The sequence below is a fragment of the Ailuropoda melanoleuca genome, chromosome 14 (genome assembly GCF_002007445.2).
Source record: "Ailuropoda melanoleuca isolate Jingjing chromosome 14, ASM200744v2, whole genome shotgun sequence".
NCBI lineage: Eukaryota > Metazoa > Chordata > Mammalia > Carnivora > Ursidae > Ailuropoda > Ailuropoda melanoleuca.
In genome coordinates, this window is record NC_048231.1 from 67,292,490 (window position 1) to 67,299,296 (window position 6,807).

Here is a 6,807-nt window from a genome sequence, read left to right on the forward strand (position 1 = left end):
TCTTGACTATAACAATGAAAAGTATAGATAGTCTTTGTTAGGTAAACTGATAGAAAAATTTATGATCTCAATATGGATATAGGATTGATTTTGTACTTGTTTCATCTCTGACTTTATGAGATTTTACTCCTTACTTTTCTATCAATTAAACCGATAGCAGAGTGTTTACTTTCTTTTGTTTCTTGTACCTATCTAGAGGTAAGACTCTGAGAGAAAAGTAAGACTAAAGTATAATTTCACTGTGACTTCATTTGAGAATCAGTGGCACTTTGCAAACGGCCACGTGACATCAGCGGGTAGCTGAACCACCCCAAACTTCGGTTTTGCTAACCTTACCTGGGGATAAGGTAGTACCTACCGCATTGTATTGTTGAGGCTTCCATGAGATAACATGTGTGAAGACAGAGAACACACACAGTGTGCATCCACTGTTATTATTATAAGTAGTAGTAATATGAGTATGATTACTGGCATCTGCCTGACACATACAAGAGATTTTGTTGAGTTGAAAAGCAATAGATTTGCCATGCAAGTCCTCATGTTCTGTAAATGTAGCCCTTTTACTGCTGTCTAATCTTTAAAAAAATCCTCTTGACTTCAAGCGCAATTTATCCCTTGAATCTATTTTTATGTGGGGATCCTCAATATGTGAGTGTTAGTAGAACACACTCTAATGGGACTCATAAGAGCACAACTTACAAAGGACTACCTTAGCCTGCAGATCACAGATAAAAACAGCTGGAGCTAACATCTGTGCCTTACAAATCTTTCAAAGTCATAACAAAACCAGCCTGATTTCATACCACAGTATGAATTTCAACTCGTGTATAGGAAAGATGCCTGGGAAACTCGACAATGCTGAGCACATAAGACGAAGGCCTGGTTGTTTTACTCCACGTTGGGAAGGTCTGATGAAGAGAGACTAAACATAAATAAAGTGTGTACTTGATAATTCCCTACGTAAGCATGAATTTCACCATTCTGGGTTGATAGAATTTGGCAAATTTTTGCCCTTTTAATGATTCTCACCACTTCCAAATTGTTTAGTGGGAGTACGTTTAAAATCAATTACTCTGATTTGTAGTCCTAAAAGTAACAGGATAATCAGAAGACCTAAAACAGGGTTCTCTTTCAAAAGTGCATCTTGTCTCTAGTTCTTTTGGCCACCCTGTAATTGTTAATGAGCTCTTCTGCCAGTTATAAGTCACATGTCCCATGACAGGTTTTCCTATAAGATTTTCATTAAATGCTTTGGAATCCTGGGGCTTGAAAGAAATTATGTAAATATAAGTTTTTATTACTGTTTTGTTTTTATTACTTTTCTCCTCTGGTTTTTATTGCCTCCTATAATACAGGTAAATATGGTGATCACACATTGAGACGGGGGTTTCTGTTCTAATGTCTCTGCTCTCATGCTTTGTATTCAATCCATGTTAATTTAATTATCATGATTTCTTAGGCAAAGAGAGGAATGTAGACTCCATGCTGTCTGCAACTACTTCAGTCATTCCTTTACTGCCCGTGACACCATGTGAGACCTGCAGATGCTAAACAATCTCTCCCTGCACCAGCTCAAACAAAAAATGTTACCATATGCAACTCCAACCTGTTTATCCTTAAGCAATGCAAAGCCATGCAGTGCTACAGACGGGCAGTGGGGGAGAGCGCAGAGCTGACACTTCATACAGGGTTGCTTTGGGAAAAAGCAGAGCCCAGAATCACAAGAATTTAGGGCAGGGATTGTTGAGCTGGGCTTCCTTCTTCCGCCTTTTCTTAATGAGAACGATAAGGGCTCCTCTGAATTCTATTCATATGAGTAGAACTGATGAACTGCTTCTTAAATATTAGCCCCTGGATTTCAGATTTGGAGTCTGAGGTACTTTTGGGGACCATGGATTCTGAATGCCTAAATACTCTGCGACATGATCTATTAGCTCCTGGTAAGGACTGAGACTTTTTCATCAGGGAAAAAAAAAAAAAGGCAAATTTTAATTCATTTTAGCTCCTATTTAATTTGAATGTGATTTTCTGTAGAACCTTATTTTGGTGTGTAGGTCTTTTCAAAGCTCTCTTCATCTCAGCAGCTGAGATCTCGGAGCACTTCCTGAAAAAATCCCAGGAGGTTATTAATTATAAGAAATTTAAAGGGCGCGGGAAATATAAGTTAGAAAATAGGAAAAAAGGGAAATAGATTCAAAATGATATTAGAAAATCTATAATCTTAGTCTCTTTTTTCCCTTCGAAATAGGCTTATTTACTCACTTAATATTTTTCCTGCTTTGAACTGTAAAACAATATGAAAACGCTAAAGAGTATTTTGGAAAAATTAAACAATGTTTCATCAACCCAATGTGTTATTCCCATTTCTTTTAAACACTATTTAAGTCTTACATGTTCTCTTTAAGGCTTTGTTCCTCTATGAACTCCTCATTCTTAATATATCCATTACTTGAGGGACCCAAACAGATCTGATAAGACAACCTTAGGGAAGTCTTTCTAAATATCTGGAACAAATACTCCTACAAATGTTAAAAACAGTGAATTAGATATCAGAAGTCTGAATTTTAGTGAAATGAATTCGTACATTTTCTAGTTAAATCCAGGGTGTATCTGTCATCTATTTTCAGTCATCCTAAATGCTGTTGTTTTTATCGATTATGGTATGTGAGTGCCAAACAGAATCTAAATTGAATACATTTATATACCTCTGTCCAAGAAAAAAAAACACTGTCAGTCAGCACTATTTACTCATCTTTATGGCCCAAACCCTGAAAATGACAGACAGATGGAAACAAAAATACAAAGAGAAGATACTGTTCTCATTTAGACAAGAGGATCCATACCACAATATATGCTCCTAGAACGTGGTGGTTAAACAACTCAGGGAGTCAGACTGTCTGGTTTAGAAAACCAGCATCTCCACTTACTAATACTATAACCTTGGACAAATTACATAACTTCTCTGAGAATCAGGTTTATAATCTGTAGAATTAGAATTAGAATCTAATTCATTGGGTCAGCGTAAGGACTAAACGAATCAATGTATGTAAAAATGTCTAGCACAGAGCCGAACAGGCATATTATTGTTGTTGTTATACGTAGTGTTTCACATTAAGTTACCACATTCTCAATAGTGTGCACAATATTTGATCACAACTAAAATCCAAACTGGCAGCCAGCAACATATAGAAAGGTTTATAGGCTATGGCCAAATGAGGTTTATCCAGGGAATGCAAGGTTGGCTTACCACCTGAAAATCAATCAGTGAAATACATCTTAGCGGCAGAATACAGAAAAAAACCTACATGATTATCTCAATAGACACAGGAAAAACATTTGACAAAATCCAACACCCTTTCATGATACAAACACTGAACTAACTAACAGTTAAAAGGACCTTTCTCAATCTGATAAAATGTATCTAGGAGGGGCGCCTGGGTGGCACAGCAGTTAAGCGTCTGCCTTCAGCTCAGGGCGTGATCCCGGCATTGTGGGATCGAGCCCCATGTCAGGCTCCTCTGCTATGAGCCTGCTTCTTCCTCTCCCACTCCCCCTGCTTGTGTTCCCTCTCTCACTGGCTGTCTCTATCTCTGTCAAATAAATAAATAAAATCTTTAAAAAAAAATGTATCTAGGAAAAACCCACTGCTAATGCTACACTTTTGGTGACTGATAGTATGCTTTCCCCTTAAAATCCAGAACAAGACCACAATATCTACTCTTACCACTTCAACATTGTACTGGAGGTTCTAGACAGGACGATTAGGCAAAAGCAAGATTAAAAGGCATAGAGATTTTTTTTTTTAAAGAAAGAAGTAAAACTATCCTTGTTCATAGATGACATAATCACATAGAGAAAATCCCAAGGAATCCACATCAAAAATATTAGAATAAATGAGTTCAGCAAAGTCGTAGGACAAATCACTATGCAAAAATCAATTATATAGCTATCTGAAAGTGAAATTAAGAAAATAATTCCACTTACAATGATATCATAACTAATAAAATACTTAGGAATAAATTTGACCAAAGAAGTGCCCTTTTGTACCCTTGTACCCTGAAAACAGAAAAAAAATTGTTAAAATACATAAAAAAGATGTAAATAAATGAAAAGACATTCCATATTCATGGATTAGAAGACAATGTTGTTAATGGCATTACTCCCCAAATTGATCTACATATTCAACACAATTCCTATCAAAATCCGAGTTGCCTTTTTTGGCAGAATTTGGCAAGTGGATCTTACAATTCATGTGACAACACAAGGGATTCAAAATAGACAAAACAATCTTGAAAATCAAGAACAAAGTTAGAAGACTTACACTTTCTCATTTCAAAAGTTAGTACAAAGCGACAGTAACCAAGACAGTGTCATGCTGGCATAAGGATAGACGTATAGATTAATGGAACAGAATTGAAAGCCAAGAAATATCCCCATTTATAAAAAGATCCCTGTAGACATTTCTTTCTTCCTTTTAAAAAAGATTTTATTTATTTATTTGACACAGAGAGAGAGAGCAGAAGCAGAGGGAGCAGCAGACAGAGAGAGAGAAGCAGGCTCCCCACTGAGCAGGGACCTCGGGGATCATGACATGAGCTGAAGGCAGATGTTGAACCGACGGAGCCACCCAGGCGCCCCATGTAGACATTTCTTCAAAGAAAATATACAAATGGCCAATAAGCACATGAAGAGATGCTCAATATAATTATTCATTAAGGAAATGCAAATAAAAATCATAATAAGATGCCGCTTCACATCCACCAGGATAGCTTAAAAACGAGATAATAAAAAGTGTTGGTGAGGATATGGAGAAACTGGAGCCCCAGTACACTGATGGTATCGTAAAATGGTGCAGCCATTTCAAAAAACTGTGGCATTTTCTCAATAGTTTAAAATTCTGACTTGCCATTTCACTCTTTGGAGTATACCCCAGAGAAATGAAAACTTGTGTCTACAAAAATACCTGTACATGAATGTTCATAAGAGCATTTATAATAGCCCACAAGTTGAAGGGATCCAAATGTTCTTCCACTGATGAATAGATAAAGAAAAAGCAATATATTTGTTTAATATAACCATACAGTGGAATATTGCTGGTGACAGAAAGGAATGAGATATTGACCTATACATTACAACATGGATAAACCTTGAAAACCTTATGCTAAGTGAGAGAAGTCAGACACAAAAGACCAAATATTGTGTGATTCCATTTATGTGAAATGTCCAGAATAGATAAATCCATAGAGACAGGAAGTATATTAGTGGTTGCCAGCAGCCAAGGGAAGGGAGAAAGGAGAGTGACTGCTATGGGGTATGGGATTTCTTTATGAGATGATAAAATTATCCTAAAGTAGAGTGATGATGGCTGTACCACTCTGAATATACTAAAAACCCCTGAATTGTATACTTTAATAGGATGAATTTTATTTTATGTGAATTATATCTCAATAAAGCTGTTATAAAATTTAAAAAAATGATCATAAGCTTTCCTTTATTTTTGCCTTTGTCCTTCTATTTTATTTTTTCCAAGAGTTTTTGTTCAGCCTGCAGAGTCCTGGGGAAATCTCCAGTGACTACTCCTTAAGAGTAGTGTAACATCCTCCAGTGAATTCATTCCCAAGAGCCAACAGTTTCATTTGGCTTCTGAAATTTATCAAGGCAACCTGTCAGTGTTATTGCTTATCCTGCTTAATCACAGATCTAAGGGCACGCTGAGATTTACCATGTTAGTGTTTTTGTTTTTGTATTTTTTTAAAACAATCTGTGGTCAGTCAGAGAAAAAAAAATCCAGGAGGAACTCTTTCTTTTGATGGTAAGATCTTAGCATGGACACTTCAGTACCCTGAACTTCAGGAACCATAGGCTAGGCTGACCAAAGCAGGAATATTGGGGGGACCCGATAATACACAATAAGGTATAATCTGGTGGTAACTAGAATCCATTCAGGGTCTTTCAGCAAAAAACTCAAAGCAGTTTCCTATCAGAATGTTTATTTTAACATGCCTGTTTAGAACTAAAGAGATTAATATTAATGAGGCTAAAACATTAACTAAAAGCACAACCCCGCAAGAAAAAAGCTCTATTAGTTTATAGAATGAAGAGGAGAGTTCCTCATATAGACAGGTAAACTATTTCCCTGGTACTATGAATTAGCTCTAGTTCAATAATTGATGGATCAATAACTTACACTGTAATCATTAAATTACAGAATACTCTCATTATACTCACTACATGCAAATAAATGTTTATAAGTAACTGCTCTGTTAGGCATTATTTAATCTGAAACCAAATCAAAACAGCATATTCTCAGATTTATTATTTGTCAGCAAGAAAGTCTTAGAAAAAATATTTAAATGCTACAAATAAAAATTACAGGTAAAAATCAGAGAAGGTTGTGTGACCATACCATTTCCTCTCCCTCTAGGTCACTTCTAAGAAGATAATAAAGAGATAAAATAGACTTGTAAGAGCAAAGATAAAAGGACAGAAGATAGTAGCAGATGAGGGATTTTAATATATTTTGGAAAATGACATTTGATGGGGTCATAAGTATGGAGAAAACAAAAATCTAAAGGTCTTGCAGTGGTGAATATGTAACAAAAAGTGGGCTGGCTTTCACCTGCAAACCTCTAATTACTTGGCATTTGGAGTTCTCAGTCTAGTGCAGGGCAGGGTTGAAAATAGTACTGAAAATCAGGGATGGTTAGAAATACATTAACACACACATACATGAAATGTAGTAACAATGTCAGATGCCAGGAGTCCCTTCTTACCCAGTAAAGTCAGCTTCCTTCATCTTCCCTTTGG